The 21232-nt window shown below is 44.7% G+C and overlaps 1 protein-coding gene across 1 annotated transcript in view; it reads right to left on the reverse strand.

Annotated features, from left to right (window-relative positions):
- Positions 1–21232, reverse strand: part of nrxn2b (neurexin 2b) — a gene marked incomplete at its 3' end in the record, with an annotated part of 769013 nt that overhangs the window by 83439 nt on the left and 664342 nt on the right. The gene's annotated exons all lie outside the window — the stretch shown is intronic.

Genomic DNA, 21232 nt, shown 5'->3' on the forward strand with positions numbered 1-21232 from the left:
GACATGATGAAGGCATGTCAGTTCTATCAAACCATCAGCCATGATGAAGGCATGTCAGTTATATCAAACCATCAGCCATGATGAAGGCATGTCAGTTATATCAAACCATCAGCCATGATGAAGGCATGTCAGTTATATCAAACCATCAGACATGATGAAGGCATGTCAGTTATATCAAACCATCAGCCATGATGAAGGCATGTCAGTTATATCAAACCACCAGCCATGAAGCGTCAGCACGTCAGTTCTGCCATCGGCATGATCACACATATATACGATGTGAATACACATCATCAGTCCGGCGTTCATTAGACCGAGCGAGGGCATTGTGTACACAATGCACGTCGGAGCGCACAAATCCATAAAGGTGCAATTAAGCCTGTAGGGGTGAGGAAAGATGCCTCGCTGAAAAATTCAGTCCATCAACGTCGATGTGATGTTGAATGTTTTAGAAAGGAACGGCCGGGGCCTGACTCCATGTTTCATGCATGCTCGGGTCAGAAAAGGGGGCCTGATATTAGAGTTGACTCCCACTTCTAGACCAGAGTGGCCAATGCGTTCCTCCAGGCTTTCATTTTTTCTTTGCGCTGATGAAAATGAAAGCCTGGTACCGAGGCTACTGTCGCGGTCAAAACAGTATTCAGATTTTGGGGTTTTCTAGGCGTGTATGCACAGAATTGCAATTCCATGCTATTTCGCCATACAGTATGTCTGTGAGATGGGGTTGGCGGCTTGCCGCCTCACGGTGAAACACTGCAGCCTCGGGCATGCTGCGAGAGGCCAGTTCTCTTCCTGGACAGAACGACCACATTTCAATAGCTAGAGGGAGGCGATGAAACGAGGTGAGGAGTAGAATATGGAACTAGGGAGGAGGAACTAGGGAGGAGACGAGGAACAGAGTGGACTATAAAACGTTGCCTTTAAATCCCCCACTGGGAGCAATTTTTCGGTGCAGTAATCTCAGTCCTTAAGTGGAGCCTGACAACAAAAAAAAAAGACAAGACGTCGCCTAAAAATCTGGGACGGAAAAGGCGCCCTACTGCTTCCATGAATATCCCTCCGTGCCCGAGCGACACTAAACAACATTTGCACTGCCGAGGCCCCTCTCTATATTACATTTCTCTATTTTACATCACTTGACAACAAGGCGGGAGGAAGCGGTGGCGGTACCGACAGCGTGCAGGGCCTGGAGATGCGTACCGAGACACACCAGAGCGAGCCAGCAGGCGAGCGGTGGGGTGTCGGCACGGCTATCAACAAGCGCGACATCTGAGTTGGCGAGCCATGCGTGGCGCTGGACGGAATAGAGTATGCACCACGCTTTGCAATTTTGCACATCGGCGCCTGTATGTCGGGCGGAAACCTTGTAACAAAATACAAAAATCATCAATCCATCTTGAAGGTTGTCTGAAAATACATGCAGGTTTTATTCACTGATTAGCCTAATGCTAATTCTACTGCTTCTTTTGCTACCTAAAAGAAGAGTCCAGCAGAGGGAATCTATCTGTTCAGGGAATCTGAATAGAATTAACATGATAACACCTTGGCAAATGACCCCCTATCTCACTGACAATGTTCTCTCTCTGACAATCTACTGAACTGTTCTGTTTCTGACAATGCACTGGCAATCTACTCATTCTACTGGATTGCCAATGGCAGGACATGTGAAGTTCTCAATCTATCTGTAAGTCCATAACTGTTATTTTTTATCTAACTGAAACTGTTTTGTGCCATGGGGACCACCAAACAAAAAAAAAACATTGACCCAATGTGGTAAACAGGCCCACGTCACTTCCACCCTGCAGCCAAAACAGGGAGTAGTTTGCGGAATTTGTCAGAGGGAATACGAGCATATACATGTGGAAAGATTTGGGGTATACAGTCATCCCAGAGACATTTTTGTGCGGGCTTATAGCCATTAATCCAGAACTGTGTGAGCTGGGTTCGTGCGTGTATGTGCATATGCGTGTGTCTCTGTGTGTGTGTGTGTGTGTGTGTGTGTGTGTGTGTCTGTGTGTGTGTGTGTGTGTGTGTGTGTGTGCGTGTGTGTGTGTCTGCGTGTGTGTGTGTGTGTGTGCCTGTGTATTATTGCCGCCTGGAGGAGCGTGGGCGGGGCCCAGTGATAAATGGACAGCCACCTGGGAAATATCTGCGCTGATGGGAAGCCATTTTGACTCCATTATTCTCAATAAAAGACAGGTCAGTGTCTTCCGCCCGCCACCATCACTTCCTACCGTTTCCTGTCATTAAAGAATTCTAGTGAATGGGCCGAGCGAGCATCATTAGCCCATATAGAGAGAGAGAGAGAGAGAGAGAGAGAGAGAGAGAGACTGATATACTGTAATGTGCCTCATATTAGGAAAGAGTGTATGTACATGTCCGGTGGCACCGTACATGTTTGAAATGACATACACAGCGGTACAGCGTGGGCCTACACACACACAATTTCCTTCGTGTGTGTGTGTGCGCCTGCCTGTGTGTGTGTGTGTGCGCCTGCCTGTGTGTGTGTGAGGTTGGTTCTGTAAGGTGGTGAATTGTTTCCCGCTCTCTGCGGCGCGCGGCGGGAGATTGGAGTCCTGACCCGTCCAATCAGTGACGTTCTCTATCAGGAGGCAACATCTGACAGCCTATGATGAAAGATCTGGAGCGCTTCATCACACACACGCGCACTGGTAGCACTCTACTATACTTGTGAGGACATCAACAACATTTTAGGACAGTGGTTTTCAACCATAACTATTAACTCCAACCCTAACCTCTAAACCTACATCTGAATGTCTGATCCTAACCTCAATCTTTTCCTAATTCTAGAAACCAATAAAAAAGCATGTCTTTCTCTTGAGTGGATCAGGACACGGTCACCTCTCAAATTATACTATACTTGTGGGGACATTAAATGCAAGTGCAGGTACACAAGCACGCACATGCACGCACGCGACCACCTCTCTCAAACTGTGTTTTTTTATCATCACTCCAACTTGTTGGGAAACCAGGAGGGTCCTCGCCCCCGCCCCCTGACGGACACCTGGACGTCTCTCTCTCTCTCTCTCTCTCTCTCTCTCTCTCTCTCTCTCTGGCAGATGGAAAGGGTCCCGTCGTGCTGAAAGCAATGTGGCACACAGCCAACGAGTGATGGAGTGGTTGCCATATCTCCCCCACCCCCGTTGCACTTTCGCTTCACGTTGATGAGCTGTGTGGGTGGGCGGGTGGAATGGTGTTGCAGGGGTGTGTGTGTGTGTGTGTGTGTGTGTGTGTGTGTGTGTGTGTGTGTGTGTGTGTGTGTATGGGGTGGGGGACCCTGCCACCTTTTACTGTCTGTCTATGATGTAACTAACTGTACAAGAGCAGTGGAAAAGGTTGTGGAAGTGGTATAGAGGGCACTGCCTCCTATAGATGTAGTTGAGTAGAAGTAAAAGTATTGGATGTTGCAGGTAAAGTATAGGCTACACAAATACCTCAGAATAGTACTTAAGTACAGTAGTTCAGTAAATGCACTTAGTTACTTTCCACCGTGGTGCCCTTCCAGTAACAGCCAGGAAGGAAGGAAGGAAGGAAGGAAGGAAGAATTAAGGAAGGAAGGAAGGAAGCATAATACTATGCATAATAAATCACAGCAGGATGTTGAGTGGATTTGTGCTCCAATCCAACCACATGACTTCAGAGACGACTAGACTGCATGCTGGACATTTAAAGTCAGCCATATGCTGAATTTCAAATGTCAAACCACTTCAAAAAATAAACTAACAATCAACCTACACCTACACCATACCTGCTATACTCTGCTCAGACCAGACACTGACCTGAACTTTCTTTTGCCGCAGGTGCTTGAATAAAGCACCTAGACTACATTTACACCCTGCACCACTTACCGACAACTTTAGTGGCGACTTTAGTGACAACCTAGTCATGATTGGCTGCCTCCTAGTGACCTAGTCATGAGTGTCTGCCTCCTAAGCCAATGATATCTGAATTCTGAACGGCATAAAAAACCCATACTCTGAACGAAACAATGCAGAGGGGGGGGGGGGGGGCTTTGGGGAGGAGAGGGGAATAAGTGGGGCAGAGGATAAATAAGAGAGAGAGAGAGAGAGAGAGAGAGGGAGAGAGAGAGAGAGAGAGAGTATGTTATATTCTGGGAGAGCGTGATAATGAGGACAGTTAATTCAGAAACAGGGTGTGAGAGGCAGAGATTCGGCTGCTAGAGCTGGCCGATGTACGCCACATATTCTCTGATCTAAACGCCTGCTTGTGAAACCATGCTGGGGGGGGGGGGGGAGAGGAGAGGAGAGGAGAGGAGAGGAGAGGAGAGGAGAGGAGAGGAGAGGAGAGGAGAGGAGAGGAGAGGAGAGGAGAGGAGAGGAGAGGAGGCGCGTGGGGGCTTGTCTTCTTAATTAAAAACAAGTGTGGGTAAACATGCTCTTCCAGGTCACACAGCTAACAGCTAACGGCGAGAAGAGAATGATGCAAGAAGAGAAGAGGGTTAGAGGGCGTCGTCAACAGAGACGGAGCGGAGCGGAGGGGAGGAAATAAAGGAGGGATAATAGTGTGGTATATTTTCTATACTCACTAGATCACACTAGCTACTGTACAATTTAATTTGTATTAGAAAAGATACATTGACTGCTTCAATCTTATACATTTGGTTTTCGGCCATTTGAAAATAGACGAAGCTCATGCGACGCATTGTGAGCTTGTATAGATCGGCTATTTTCAAATGATTTTGCGAAATGGGACATTCTGCAAGAGTGTGAGAGGTGGTAGGGAGATGTGGTGGAGTGGGAGAAATCATATGGGCATGGATGGAGGCGCTGGAGAAGGGGGGGGTCCCGAGATGTTAAAGTGTGATAGCAGTACCCCGCCACGTCCTCCTCTCATCTCATCACATCTCTCTGCATAGCATCTCCTTTCTTATGCATGGCTGTATAGTATACAGCCACCCAGCCTGCCACCACTCCACGTTGTAAAAACGGCTACCATCTATAGCCCTGTATTCATCCCATCCTGTTCTGCCATCATGTCAACATCATTGCCTCGCCTGAATTTACTGGTATCCATCGCTTAGCCTATAATGTAGGTACCCGCGCCCCCTCCCACACACACTCATTCTCTGTGTCTCCTCTGTCATCTTCTATCTTACCTACCCCTCCCTCCCTCGAACCCTTTCATTTCTTCCTCCATGTGCCATGTATGCACAGTATAGACTCGATTTGGCCGAACTCGAAAAATTGGTATTGGCAGATACAAAAAAATGGAATGATCGGGAGCAAAAAGCCAAAAAATCGGGACATCGCTAGTAAGTATATGTCTCTTTTCTTCCATGGTTTTGGCTGCATGGTACCATCAATATTTATCAGTCGGTGAGGTACCCATCAAACTCCTGCTCAGCGCGCACACATGCACGCACACACACACATGCACGCACACACACATGCACACACACACACACACACACACACACACACACACACACAGACACACACACACACACACACACACACACACGAAAGGTTCTCAAGTGTAGAGAGAGAGAGAGTCTCTGGTTTAAAACCCCGGGCAGATCAATGGATGGAGCTTGGCAGGCCTAGATAATGTTATGCACTGCATGGCCTACATTGGGTTGTTTTTCTTCCTCTTTTGAGCAGCTATAGCAATAAAACAACGAAAAAGCACACACACACACAAGCAGACGAGGGGAATAGAAATCGCACCCGTGTGAAGTGAGGGGCGCTCTTATCATCGTATATCATCATGACGGCGATAAATAGTCACTATATGTCTATTTTCTCAGACACTAGTATGACTAAATGCTGGATATAGGAAGAACTATAGCGCCCCGCAAAAAACAGCTATATGGAAAAAAAACAGCAATGCAAGGAGGAGGAGGATAATGATGATGGCGAATCGATACGAAGCGTACACGACACGGTGCACGCTCAAAGCCACAGGCAAAGTATATATACACAGCATGAAGAATGACATGAAGGAGGAGGGATGTTGCACAAAGCACTGCAAACAACCCGTCTGCATGCCCTGCACAGTGAGGAACAACAACAATGGGCTGGGCCCGCGGGCCGATGGGAACTCCGCTGGGCTTTTGTTCTGTGATTACATTTCTGGCTAAGTGGGACTATAGCTGGGAGGACAGGGCTGAACGCCCAGGGCCAGTGAGTGGAAGGAAGGCAAGCACCCTGGGGGACAGGTGGTTGGTTAGCTGCATGAAAACAAAACAAAATAAATAATAACCTTTCATTTTCACCCTCTATCCTCTCTCTCTGTCTCTTTCTTGCTCATTAATTAATCCACCAGATCCAATAGCAATCTTCAACCATTGCTCAAACAATGAAAACCTGCATGTGTGCGTACGTGAACACACGTGTACTGTATTATGTGAAAAAGCAAGCAGGCAAGCAAGTATGCTAGGAAAAAGCGAGAAAGACCGATGTGAATGTAATGCGTGTGTGCATGCGTGCGTGCATAGTGCGTGTGTGTGTGTGCATGCGTGCATGCACTTCTTTGCCTCTGTCGGAGACCTTGCGAGCGTCCCAGTGCCATTAGGAGGAGTTAATGCACATCCTGAGAGAGAGAGAGAGCAGAGAGGCTCCTCCATCAGTTACTGAGGCTAAAGTATTTATTTTAAGTCTGCTTGATTTAGTGCAAAGTGGAAGCCATTCATGTCCAATTCAGAAAGCTCTTGGCCTCTCCTCAATATTCTGGTTATTCAGGTGCGCTGCTGGAGGCACAGTAGTGTGTGGAACATTTGTTATATAGCGGCGGCACCGGCCCACACGCACGCACCTGCCTTTAGCTCAACTGTATTCCAAAATTATAATAGTGTCACATTAGGTGATTTACCTATAGAGCAATGTTTTTCAACCTTTACCATTATTTATTGGGCATTTGAGCCACGGACCACCATTTGATGAGATTTTAGCCTCTCAGACTACCAAACTAAAGTATATTTTGTTGTCGTTGAATAGGATTTTGTCCAATTCCGTGCTGTATTGTTGGTTCCATTATAGGAAAATGTTGATCAAAAAACATTTCTTCTACATGATCTAATTGTAGAGTTTCACACTCTCAAGAGAGAGATCAATAAGGGTCCATTTGGTTACCAACTCCATCATTTAGCTGGGACCCCCTCAAGGACCACTGGTTGAAAACCACTGCAATATAGAGTGTTTGTGATTTCATGCAGTCTGCATGGCACTGAAATGTTATCCGGGTTGAATTAATGAAAGTCCAGTGGAATGATGCACTGTACAAGGTAAAGAAATAGATCGCACAGCAAGCGATGGTGTCAGTATAGTTTCCTAGCAATTAATCTTCACTTCCTCACAGTGAGACAGTAGCAAAGCGTGTCAAATTAAACAATTAATTAATACATGCAGGGACATCAAGCATGGAGCCTCCTCAGAAAATACCACATGCTGTGATGTTTTCTTTTTGCTTTCGCGGAGAGATTAAACGCTCAACAATTTCACGGTGTCATGGGGTAAAGAACGAACGCAGCTAATTCAATGAACCATGAACCTGATTTCGGTCAAATAAGCGCAAGTATAAGAACAATAGTTAATTGTACTGTCAACGCTTGCTAACCAGTACACCAAAATCAAAACATGTCCACTATACATTTTAGCCATACATTTTAGCCAGAGAAATACGCGACATAAGCAGAGGAGAAGAGACCTCATCCGGCCGACCCAGAAGTGGTCGCGCCAGGCTCGCTCGCGGCCATGATCTGCATGCTCAAACTGTTATGATGCATATAGCGCGACCTATGAATGTTTTATCAAGCTCTAAACACTGAGCAAAAAGCATGGAATACGGATGTGTATATTACAGGAAACTCCCGTTAAACTTTCCAACAAACTCCGGTAAACTCCCGAATTGTACCATCACACCTGTATATTACCGTATATTAACTGTACATGCCCACTAAACTTTAGCGGGCATGTGATGAGAGAAAATGGAGAACACATGAAGACATAATTATGGGTGCATGGCGGTGAGTGCAGCTCGTTCCTCCTTCCCACGAGGCCTCTTCACATTTATTTGTGATTTTATTTTTCACGAGCGTAATCAAGCAAAGTGCCCTTCACAGGAGAGGCCTGTCCCTGGCGCACATCAAGGGACCATGATGACGAGAGAGAGTGGATGTGGGAAAGAAGGCAAATGAAGGAGGAAATGAAAATGAGGGAGATAAGATAAGTGTGGGCGCATGCGCGTGTGCGCGTGTGGGCGTGTGTGCATGCATGTGCGTGTGTGATGTGTGTGTGTGTGTGTGTGTGTGTGTGTGTGTGTGTGTGTGTGTGTGTGTGTGTGTGTGTGTGTGTGTGTGTGTGGAGGGTCAGACTATAATCAACGTGGTCTCGGAAACTTTGGTCAAAACAGAACACTTGAACAAAGCTCAAGGAAGTTTTAAAGAGAAACCCCATGGGGGAGAATTCTACCTCCATGGTTGTTGTTTAATCAACGTATGCAATGCTGTTCTGATGCTCCACGCAAGAGACAGCAAGACAGAGACAGACAGGCAGGGAGGGAAGGGAACGGAGAATGGACCCAAATATACGGGAGTGACAGGGAGAGAGAGTATGAATCACTGTAGAATAAATATGGTACCCCAACAACTGCAGTGCAGTTCCACTTCCACTGAGTCTGGTCTCTGCAATTCTAAAATAGACAAAGTATAGGCCTACATATTGCTGAAGTGGTAAATGTAGTGCATGTCTTGTGATAATAATCAAAACCTAAATGAATTACTTTACACCACTGAAGACAAATATGGTCTCTAGTTTGTTCCCTCTTCCCACACAACTGGCCCTCGGGCTGTGTGCCGTGTCGGAGTGTGTGTTTGAGTGTGTGAGTGTGCGCATGCGTGTGTGTGTGCGTGTGTGTGTGTGTGTGTGCCTGTCGAGTCTAGTCTCATCTGAAGTCCAAATTTGGATGCTGACTCACAACTTGTCTCGTCTATTTGGCAGCAAATCTCTGTCTAGCCAAGCCACGGCCAATCGCAGGTCAGAGGCTGTTCGGCAGACACAGATTTTTGGCGAATGGGGGACAGAGGAACCCACGCTATACTGACCACAGGCGCTCCTTTTCTGAACCCACCCTCGTTAACATAATATAGCGAATTCGATACACGCGCACACAGACCACAAGCAGGGTGACAACAAGAGCCGTTTCAAACACCTTCTTGGACCAGCTGGCACAGTCAAAACCATTGATTGTGTATGTGCCGTGCAGTCCAACAACATTACGATCATTTATTAAATACACTAAAAGTACAAGTTATGGAATATGAGTCGTTGCCATGCAGCCTTCGGAAGGAGGGGATAGTTTAAACGAGAATTTATGAGACGTATAACGATGGAGGCAGAGCACAGGTGTCCCCTTTGCATTTTGCATAGCGTGCGTGGGCCGCGAGGTGTGCAATCTTTCAATACAGCTTTTCAGTTTTGCAATGAAAATCTGTTTAGTTGAGCTCCCTTGGAGCAGGAAGCAAGCAAATTAGGGTTGGTCCTGATTTCCAGCTATGCAGGCATGGACGGGAGAGTCTTTTTTTGCAGAGCCTGGGTGTCGACGGTCGCTGAGGGGCGCTTGTTTTACAGGTTAGATTTAGGCATAGTTTTTGTGAGATTATAATATAACACCGCCCTACTAGTAGCCGGCGCTGTAAAATAAGCGTCCCATTGGCGCCCATCGAAACCCAGGCTCTGGAGGTAGAACGGCCGCGTGGGAACCGGAAGGTTCCCAGTTCGATCCCTGTGGGCTCCCTCAGAGTTGGTGTCGAAGTGTCCTTGAGCATGAAACTGAAGCCGTAATTGCTCCCTGGTTGGTGCCTCGCATGGGTGAATGTAATGCAATCATTGTAAAGCACCTTGGATGAAGGCAATATATATAAATGGACCATTTAATTATGGACATGAGTTGGCCCACATTTTGGTTACAATTTGTTCCTTTCTCTTTAACCAAATGGTTTTCACAGATTGTGAAGTGTGGTAATTGTCTTCCTTGACCATAGTCACGTGGCTGTTGTTCACAGATGCCTTGATTTGTTTGGCAAAAACCAACAGACTCGACTGGCCTCAGGGCCCGAGCAGTGAATTTAATCGTCTCCTCCACAAGTTCTCCGAAGATAACGGTCATTAGGAGGTTAATGCCGCACCCATTTAAAGAGAAAAAGGAGAATGGCGAGTGAGAGACACACTGACCGTCAATTACTGCCTCCGGCCCAATGGAGCCGCAGTTTTTTGAAAAGGCTCAGCATTAATCTTTCAAATTAGTAAGTGCCTTTAAGTGTGCTTGTTTAATGTTGCACTTTTGTACGTTGCCCGGGATGAAAGTGCCCGTTAAATGCCTAACCTGTAAACTGTAATGTAATTGTCACTAGTGCTCAGCACGGCTGATAGGAGCAGTTCTTTAGTCTTTACCGACTTTTCTGCAAGGAAATGTTAAATGGGACATATCAAGCTTGGGTTGAAATGCTAAATTATTGGAAAAAGATTTGTATAAATTATGCTCTGCATGCATTATGCAGGATATACTACCTGGCATAATGCACAGTATCAACAGCAAGGAGGAAAAATGGCCAATTATATGTTTTTATTCATAGTAAATGGTGCATTTATATAGTGCCTTCATACAAGGCGCTTTACATAGATTGTGCATTACATTCACCCATTCACACACCAATGACCGACCGAGGACACCATGCAAGGCACGAAACAGCACATCGGGAGCAATTAGGGGTTCAGTGTCTTGCTCAAGGACACTTCGACACCAACTCTGGGGGAGCCCGGGTTCGAACTGGGAACCCATCTGGCCACTCTACCCCTGAGCCACCGCCTCCGCCATGTAAAGAAAACAGAGTTATATAACCTCTACGGGGGTGGCATTGGCACATTCACTGCAGGGTAACTCGTTTCCTTCTCTAAAACAATCTAAATGGCAGGGATATACGCTGAGTCGGCTACCCGTGGGGCACCATTTACATTTGAGCTTGAAAGGTTATGTCTATAGCAAAAGCAATCACAGATCTTCTCCGAACCTTCCCTTCTCACACACATGCACGCATGCACACACACTCACACAGACACACAGAGACAGACCCTCGTAGTCCTGGATCCATCTCCATCCAAACCTATCAATCAAAATAATTAAAAAGACATCATGGAAATGTCAGCCACGCTGCAATAAAGCTTATTAATGGCACAGGCGTGCGTTTTGCAGCGAGCGACGAAGGGCCAGCTGTTTGCAGGCGAGCGTCGGGGACACTGCAGGCACTCTTTTTCCAGGGAGGAAGAGCAGTAATCGCTAATTGAAAGTGTGTGATGGCTCTGTTTCCGTTGCCTCCAGCCCAGCAGAGGAGAAACATAATCAGAATAAAATGCCGGTTGGCGACGGTATACGGCTCTCGCGTGGAATTCTAAGTTGTTGTTTCTTTACTTCAAGATGGAGCGCTGTGATTTTAGTACTTTTTCTGTTTTGTATGCGTCTATGGAGTTAACATTACTACCCTATTGTGCTGAATATAAGATCATGTTTTGTTTTTTTCCAATGTGAAATATCCTAAAAGATATCGTATTACAATTATTCTTTCACAAATGAGTTTTGAAAAATGTGGGTCGTCTTATAATCAGAGTCGTCTTATATTGGGCACAGCATTATCATACAACAGCTGTGGATGAGGTTTCAGTTCAGGTGCTAAGGTGACATCCAGGTATACTTGTAATGAACTGGTGGGTGTGGACACTTTCTGTGCACTTTTTTTTTTAAAACACTTCCTCTTAGTATAATTATAATACCTGATGATCATATGATCATGTTTTAGGGGGGGGGGGGGGACACATCCACGGCACTCCATCATTCAGGGTTGTGCAACGTCTATTTCGTCGATTAATACTATGACGGAAAATGTTCATCGACTACCTTTTGTCACTGACGAAAACTACATGGAAACGAAATGTAAACTCTAAGTCTAAGCTATGATGACTAAAACTAAGACTAAATATTTAACAATTTCGTCAACAGATAAAAAATAGACTAAAATGTTAGGGAGGGTCTAGTGGACAAGAGATCCAGTATAAGTCATTTTACACTTGGTTGCATGCTGAAAATTGCCGATCTAAAAGCGACACTCGACACTTTTTCTATTTTCTGAAAGTGTCAAATCAGCCATTATGACGGCATCAAGGACCGCCAAAATAAATTTTACTCGACTAAATCAACTTGTACGATATTTCGTCGACTAGACACTAGACCAGACTAGACTTTAAACTAGACTAACACTAAAACATTTCATTTAAATTAAGTTTCATTCCAAAGACTATGACTAAACTAAAAATAGAAATGTGCTGCCCAAAACAACACTAGGTAAGTTGCAGCTGTGGGCAGCAGGGAGGTTGACGGGTGCATGGGGGTTGGGGTTGGCAGTGAGTGACCCACATTCCGAGCACCTCTTCTTGGTCTTGGCACACGCCCACTGCAACCTCTCCTGCTGCTTCTGTGTCCTTCATGGGCCCAGTGGGCCTCGCATAACAGACTGCATGGAGATTTTACACTGGCACACTTTGACTGCTACCGAGAATCATGGCTATCATATATTCATGTGGGCGTGCAGTCCAGGGAGAATGAGGGGAGAAAAAATAATAAATTCATGGTTGATGCTGCCGCTGCTAAGAGAGAGATCAGTGGCAAAAGCTAAAAATTAAAATTAAAATAAAGATAAATATTCACAAGACTAACGGCCCGTAGAGGCCATGTTGCCTTGGCTGAAGGCTGGGGCTACAGAAAAGCCCACTGGGTTGCATGATGGACGGGAGATGAAGGTTTTCATAGTAAATGAGACATACGGTCGCGACAACAACAGTATAGTTGCAGAGCGCTCAGTTTATTATTTGAATCCTGAAAAGTAATTATGGAGGTTTCCATAATAAGCAGGGCAAGCCTTATTGAAGAGTAATGCAATCAACAGATCTAAGATGAAAGAGACAGTATGGCACTCTGGTAAAACTAGCAAATAAGTGGGAGGACAGTCTATAAAGGACAGGCCAATTAAAAACGGAGTTCAGAAAAGCCGAAGGGGAGTATAATTACTATAGTTGAAACTGCAACACATACAGTAGCAATTCAAACAATCACCCGTAATTTATAGGCAAATGGTGATTGCTCTTTTTCCGTCTCTTAAGCTTCTCCCCCCCTCGCTTTCACTCACATAAACACACACACACATGTCACACATGCACGCACATGCACGCACTAGGAAATCCAATCACATTTGCAAAGAAAAGATAAATATATATATATATATATATATATATATCAAAGTAGCGCCAATGTTCCTGAGCTAGAGAGAGAGAGAGAGAGAGAGAGAGGCACAACAACCTTGGACTGCCCACGCGTGTCTGAAGAAGAGCAGGCCCTTTGAGGAATCAGCCATTGATCCAAAATGGAGGACGGGACGTGGCAAGATGAGATTAGATAAAATGAGCACATGGCAATCCCACATTAACGATGTCCAGGTCAAGTCCATGGACTTGGCTGTCACATGACGTCACGAGGGGGGGGCCTGGATGAGACAGACGTTTTATGTTTGTCTAATGGCATATATGGCATAATTATGTCCCTTTTTAGTCATAGTTTTGGCCTGGAGTTGGTTCTTTACATTAAACCCATACTAACTATTCGGAGCAGTGGACAGCTATTGGAGAGCTCCCAGGGAGCAGTCGAAAATTTGTCAATGTCTTGCTTAAGGACAATTTGACACGAAGCCAGCAGTCAGAGCCAGGGATAAAACCAGGGAAACTGCCGCTCTACCCATCTGTCAAAAGTTTCATTCTAAAATGTTGTATGACAAGCAGTTTATAATTTAAACCCATAATAATCTCTCCAAACTGTGAGTGAACTGCGATTTGGAGATCGTGGATCGTGTCTTGGGGGATTCAACTTTTTAAACACGGCTTTTTTTTTAATAGCAACATGCCCACCAGCGGAAAAACAGTTGGTGCATGGCGAAGGCGATTTGATTTGCATAGCACTTTTAAAATCAGAGTTTTGTGTGAAACAAAGCGTTTCACACATGCATGAAAGATCAAAACTAATGAACTAAAGTGTGGGACGAACGTATAATAAAAAAGACTGCACTGATAGAAGTTCCAGAAGCATGCAGGCCATCCCAAGGTCCTGCAGGGCCCCGGTGGCAGTAGAGAGAGAGAGCACTACCAACCGTGCCCAGGTTTTGTTCCACTTTTGCTTTGGCAATGTAAACACATGTTTTCTCATGCCAATAAAGCGCCATTGAATTGAATTTGAATTGAGAGAGGTTGATTGATTGATTGGTTTGCAGAATTACAGTACATTTCAACACAAAAACTGTTAACTGTGAGTGGACGACACCATAAAGCAGAGAGAGAGAGAGAGAGAGAGAGAGAGAGAGAGAGAGAGAGAGAGAGAGAGAGAGAGAGAGAGAGAGAGAGAGAGAGAGAGAGAGAGGCTAAACATTGTATTCACAAGGTTAGGTATAGCAGCCACTGGTTAAGAGTGCTGCAGGTATATATGTGCATATAGATTATATGCACATTTGATGATATGCTCTTGAGTCTATCTTATTCTCTCCTTGGTCTCTGTTGCACTCTCTGCCTTTCTTTAATCTTTTCACATCATGTTTTTAATCATTAGCTGCATTGTCTGAAGGAAGCCAAACCAAAAATAAGTTTTACTCTTATGTACCTGTAACAAAAATAAAGTACAACCTTGAACCTTAAACAGTGCCTCAAGCACAACAGCACACAGCTAACAGCTCAACTCCAAATCCATATTCTGTGCTCGGTGTGTGCGTGCACGATGAACGACGCTGCAGGGCCCTGTCACTGCAGTGAGCCTAGTGTTAATGCCCTCATGCACTGTTTTGACTCTTATGGCTGGAGACACACACACACACACACACACACACACACACACACACACACACACACACACACACACACACACACACACACACACACACACACACACACACACACACACACACACACACACACACACACACACACACACACACACACACACACACACACACACACACACACACACACACACACACACACACTGCAATGTCTGGAACATATTTCACACCCCATGAGACAAAGCTAGGTATACACACAGGTATATACGTGTTTATATATATATATATATATGCCACATTTTGGCAATATAAAGTGTGTAAAGCAACCACAGCCAGAGGCTCTGGATGCTACTCCACCTGCTGGGACTGCTGTCAACACCAACCCGCCCAGGATGATGACAGTGACAAGTTGACAGAAGGAACTGGCGATGGCACGGAGTACACACAGTATACAGCCTGCTATAGGAAGAGGCACGGGGTACACACAGTATACAGCTTCATAGGAAGAGAATGGAAGAGCAGCAACACCGTGGTAGGGATGGAGCTGTTAACCCATTCTGACCGGGAACCCGTTTTGGTGTTAGCATCATGTTATGCTTTAGCTATTGAAAAATAGCAGATCTACAAGCTCATAGCGCGCCACCGAGTGGCGCGCTACGAGCTTGTAGGTCTGCTATTTTTGAAAAATCGAAGAACGACTGACATTTTTAGAATCTGATCTCAGGTCAGAATGGGTTAATCAGACCAGTGTGTGTCCAGTGGAAACCTCATATGAATCTGATCTCAGGTCAGAATGGGTTAATTTGTACTGATAACGAGCACCTTATCCATCAGGCTTATCGTGCCGGGTTCGTATCGAGGCCACTATCGAACATTTTCTATTATTTTGTGGAAAGACAGGAGACATTACATTCAGAAGAAAACCAGTATCTTTTACTAGGGCTTTCAAATACAGAACTGTTCTAATAGATGGAAGGCAACTGACCTTTTTACCAGTACAATAATATTACAGAAACCACTTTAGAAGCGTAATTTTGTTTACCCGGCCAGCGCTGGTTGGCAGGTATCAATACACTTTTAGGCCGACATGTTTGTACCAGCATGGATGATTTATTTCTTGATCGCCTCTTGTCTTGATTGTTTAAACATGACGTCATGGGCCGCTATGCTCGATAACAGGCTTGATAAGCCTAAAGCTTATTGATGCCGGGAACTCAATAAGCTTGTTATCAGATTTTTTTCGGGTATCGGTTATCAAGCTCCATCCCTCCAACACGTGGCTATTCGTTACGAGTAGAAGCTTGCAAACTCTTGCTTTCTGAAAACGTACTCTAATCGGCACACACTTGTGTAAGCAGCCATGCACAGAACCAGTAATACACAGAACAATTATACACAAGAGGGCATTTGAAGTACAGTAGCAACCAAACAAAAGGAGATTCTGCCAAACAAGGTACTTGAGATCAATCAGTTAATAGAACAGCAACTTTGCAAACAATTGCGAAACAGCAACTTTGTTCAGGTCCGCTGATATGGGATATAAAGGTTGTCTTCATATAGATAGGGCCCACTTGAAAAGCTCAATGGTACAAAAGTAGTCAAAACTACATTAGTAAGATCAATCACATTATCATATTGGGGCAGCAAATGCAGGGGAAGAGGTTTTTAATGAAATATGAAAGAGATCAAGTAAAAATAAATCTGCATCACCACTGATGAAAACAGCGATACCTTCTTACCCTTTTCTGTATCGTATAAAAAATGCAAAGGTAGATATAGTTCCGACAAAATGTATCAATGGGTTGAAACAACCATTAAACTGGGCTTTGTGCCAGCCTGTGCCAAATGTTGAGCCTTCTGCTACTGTCTATGATCTATAGGCAGAACTAAATCTACAGATTGCAACGTTTTACATCTCCTTTCGTTTAGAGAAAACAAGGTATAAAGGCACTTGCTCGAACACTTGCTCGAACCAGCCAGATTGGTATTTGAGGAGTTCCGTGACTGGAAGGCTAAAATGCTAGAAAAGCATTGCACAGCAAACACGAGAGAGCCTAAACCAACTAAGTGGAAAAAACGGCACTCCAAAATAATATAATGAATACTGACTCAGATGCAATTTCTCATGTTTATTTGAGGACTTTTCCTATCTGCTCTGAAGAAGGCTGTTTGCCGAAACTTGTCAGCGTTCTCAAATAGACAAGACAAATTGCCTCTGAGCCAGTCTTGCATCTTTTATCGTTTTTTCCACTTAGTTGGTTTATGATTTGAGTTATTTCCAAAGCTGAGCACCAACTGCTTTAACTTTTTAGGAGATAGCCTACCTTCCCACCTCATCAGTGGTGTGAGAGAGGGGGATTTGTGCTACTGCTGACAGGACGGACTGTGGACCTTAATGGACACTTTTTGGAAATAATTGACTCAAAAGACATGCTCAGAGTAATCTAGTAAGAGAGTGGCGACACTAGTGTTGACTGCCATTGTACTGTAACAATGGAATGTGGAAGTGCTCATTCTATCTCAATGGGATAGTTCCAATGTTTGGAACTATAGTCCAGAGCACCCCGCTTTGTTTTGTTACGGTAAGCATCCCTGTTCTAGCCATGTCATGACAGGTGAACATTCTGTGAAAAAATAGCAGCTTGACAAAGACATTTGGTGTAGACTATAGGGTAAAAAGGAGGGGACAAAGTGTTTTCATGTTTAATGGTTAACTGTATTATGGACTGTTTAGCAACGCATTGTATGTGATGATTGTTTTATGAGGACCGGTGCCTGGTGCAATAAACAATGCCAGTTAGTGCATGTGTGTTATATCCCTGGGGTATTCTGTACATCACTCTGTGTAGAGTGGTTACTGTGTGCCCTGTTTTAGTATCACACTGTGAGCTTTGTTTATGATGCCCGTGTTGAGGTTTTGATGAGGTCCATTAACTCATTATTATTATATCATAGTGCTGATAAAGCAGGGCCATAAAGCACCAAGGTTTATTTGCAAAGAGTGTGTGTGTGTGTGTGTGTGTGTGTGTGTGTGTGTGTGTGTGTGTGTGTGTGTGTGTGTGTGTGTGTGTGTGTGTGTGTGTAGCCTCAAATTGCACCTTCTTAGACTAAATTATGTTATTATGGAACATAACACACTGTGAAGGTGTTCACAAAAAAATTACCTAACTTCACTACTACAGCGAAAACAGGCACATGTATATGATAGTATATTTTTTTTACTCTTTCATTGCTTCTTCTTGCACTCTTTAATATATCCTTTTGTTTGCAGTGCTTGCTGTGTTTTAAGTCTTAAGTTTTACTCTTATGTACCTGTACACAAGACGAAACAATAAAGCACAACCTTGAACGTATCCACTGGTGAAACATACTGCATGGTATTATACAGTAGACGCAAACCTGCACACACCACAAGGACGCAGGCTGACGGTTGGATCATTGCTTAATCCATAGATAGAGTTGAGCGTTCGGGAAACTCACTTAAATGCGCGTGGACGGGGCCGTTTCCAGGCAGAAACTGCTCTTCGATCTGCACTGTAAGCCTCCTTGTGTGAGTGCTAGCGAGACGCCATCCACCCATCATCCACCCTTCCCCTCACTCCCACTGCATTATGATTGACACCCTCTGACACTTCCGCAGCCTAAAACTGTCTTCTTTTGTCCAATAATGCAGGGTGTTATATGATATGATATCTCACACAAAAGATCTGTTCTCACATATACAGTAGGCACGTTTATGCGAACATGCGAGCGTGTACTAGCTCGCCTCGCCTGCACATACTACAGTAGCTTGCCTGCATATACTACAGTAGCTTGCCTGCACATACTACAGTAGCTTGCCTGCACATACTCACAAAGAAGGAAACCTCTCCTTTCCTCCTGAAGCGAGGGTCGGTGTTCTCTACGCGTATACAAATGAATGAGGAACAATCAAACACACACACACACACACACACACAGTCGTGAAACACACACTCATAAACAACAGGCATCATCAGTGTACATGATTTACACACTGCGCATGTATGCAGCATGCCCAGTTGCCCACATACATGGACACACATAAACATGCCGCGCAGACACCGACACAGAGAACGCCCACATGAGATGCATTCAGTGTGCGATCAGTTTCCATTAAATGGTGCTCTCCATGTGAAGCTGCAGCAGTCAAGTAACGGGCCCAGGGCTCATTTATTCAAGGGGGGAGAAATAATGAATTCTTTGTGGCATGTTATCTTCCCATCACTATTAATCTGGTGTTCCGAAGGTATCTCATCTGCATGGTAATCCATACTGCTCGGGAATCCAGATGGGCCACTCGCAAATCCACGTGCTCTTTCCCCCCCATGACATATTTACGCCCCTTCCACCCGAAGGATGCCAACGCGTGTTCAAATAAATAAATAAAAAATAATTAGCACACGTGTCGTCCACCAAAGCTGAGAGCACAGCCACTGCATATTTCACATACCAGCCTCTCTCCTCCTATACCTTCATACATAATCTCCTCCGGCTGCAAACCCTTTTAATTGACGGCGTGTTACAAGCCAGGAGCTAGCCTCTCACGCCCAGAACCTTTTCACAGTTCCCTAATTCTGTTTTCATGCACGCATGAGTCACACACACGCACAAACACACGCATGCATGGATGCATGCGCCTTGAGCCAATTTGGGCTACATGCAGAAGAAGAAGTCATTCACCCTCCATTGAAAGTGGCTGAGGAGGAGAAAGGCAGGGATTAACCGTAAGGCCAATTACAGAGTTGGCTAAATCCTGGTTGACTGGAACAAATTAATGGCAGGGCCCTTTTGCACTTTGTTTTTTTCTAGCTTTGGGTCTCCGGCGATAAGTGGTCTGAGAAAGGTGAGACAGATAGAAGAAGACAGAGAAGATAACAAGGAAAGCATAAGCTTTTTTATACCTTTATTAATATACAGTGAGTAGACTGATGGGAAATGGGGAGAACGATGGGGGTGACACCGCAGCAAAAGGTTGTCGGGATTTGGACTCAAAACCGTGACAAGCTGGATTACCAGGTGCCCAGATCTCTAAAATAGATGCGCACATTAATAAAGCCCTGTGAACTTAGTACTGTATATGTTAAGAAAAAACAAGTGCTTTGTGGGTCCTTAGATGTAGAAAACTGCAATATAGGACAAGAGTTCTTTGGAAGTTCTATATCTTTGAGCTAGTAAATGATCACAGTGGAAAGAAGTAAGATAAAGACGATCCAAGGCAGTGGATTGACTGTTATCGATCCTATTGTACCACATCGATAAAGCATGGAAATGTGGACAAGAAAGTATTCGAGGACAACAAAATATTCTTAGTTTTTTGGGGATATGAGAAGCAAAATCTCATGAAATGGTGGTCCGTGGCTCAAATGCCGAATGAGGAGTCTGTACCATATTGGGCGACCACACAGATGAACCTACACAACAGCGAAGTTTGATCCGAACAAGAAAATAGGAAGAGAGCTGGGAGTTGTGAAATGCTCACGTCCTATTAATTTAATACACTGTACTAGTACATAAATCACATAAGTGACATTAAGTGATCCGATGTGAAAGATTAAAAAAAGAGAGTTCTAAAAATACAGCCTGTCCCTTCTGATCATCTCCAGTGCAGCTATAACCACAGGCACGGCTCTGGGAGGTTAATTTACTTGCAGCTAAGGAAAATATGATTGAACGCCCCCCCCCCCCCCCCCCCCCCCCCCACACACACACACACACACACAGACCGCAGCCATCACTGTACTGTATATAAGATAACATGAAGGGTTATTTCAGCCAGGGAACCGTGGCAGTGTAATTGGCTTGATAACTAATAAAGCAGAAGTATAATTAACAGGAGGTTAGGTGAAAGATCCGTTCCACCATGTCAGTTCACGCCACAGAGCAGCTCCCGAGAGGAGGGGGGGGGGGGGGGGGGGTGTCAGAACGAAGGGCTTACACAACACACACACACACACACACACACACACACACACACACACACACACACACACACACACACACACACACACACACACACACACACACACACACACACACACACACACACACACACACACAAATAGCACTAAGACAAGGTGCTAAAGTACTGTATATTCTAAAAGTAAAGAATAGAAAATACGATATGATATGGTGCAGCACAATAAATTAATGAAAAATCAATAAAAGGCAGCCGTGAACCGAGAAGTCTTCAGCTTTTGTTATTAAATAACTGAGCATTGTAGAAGAAATCTACTACAGTAATAACGACCCATAGCTGCGTTCCAAAAGCAGGCCTGTCTGTCCCAGATGACCTGAAGATGTCTGGCTGCT

Source organism: Protomyctophum bolini (assembly GCF_963924005.1).
Source record: "Protomyctophum bolini genome assembly, chromosome: 20".
Classification (NCBI taxonomy): domain Eukaryota; kingdom Metazoa; phylum Chordata; class Actinopteri; order Myctophiformes; family Myctophidae; genus Protomyctophum; species Protomyctophum bolini.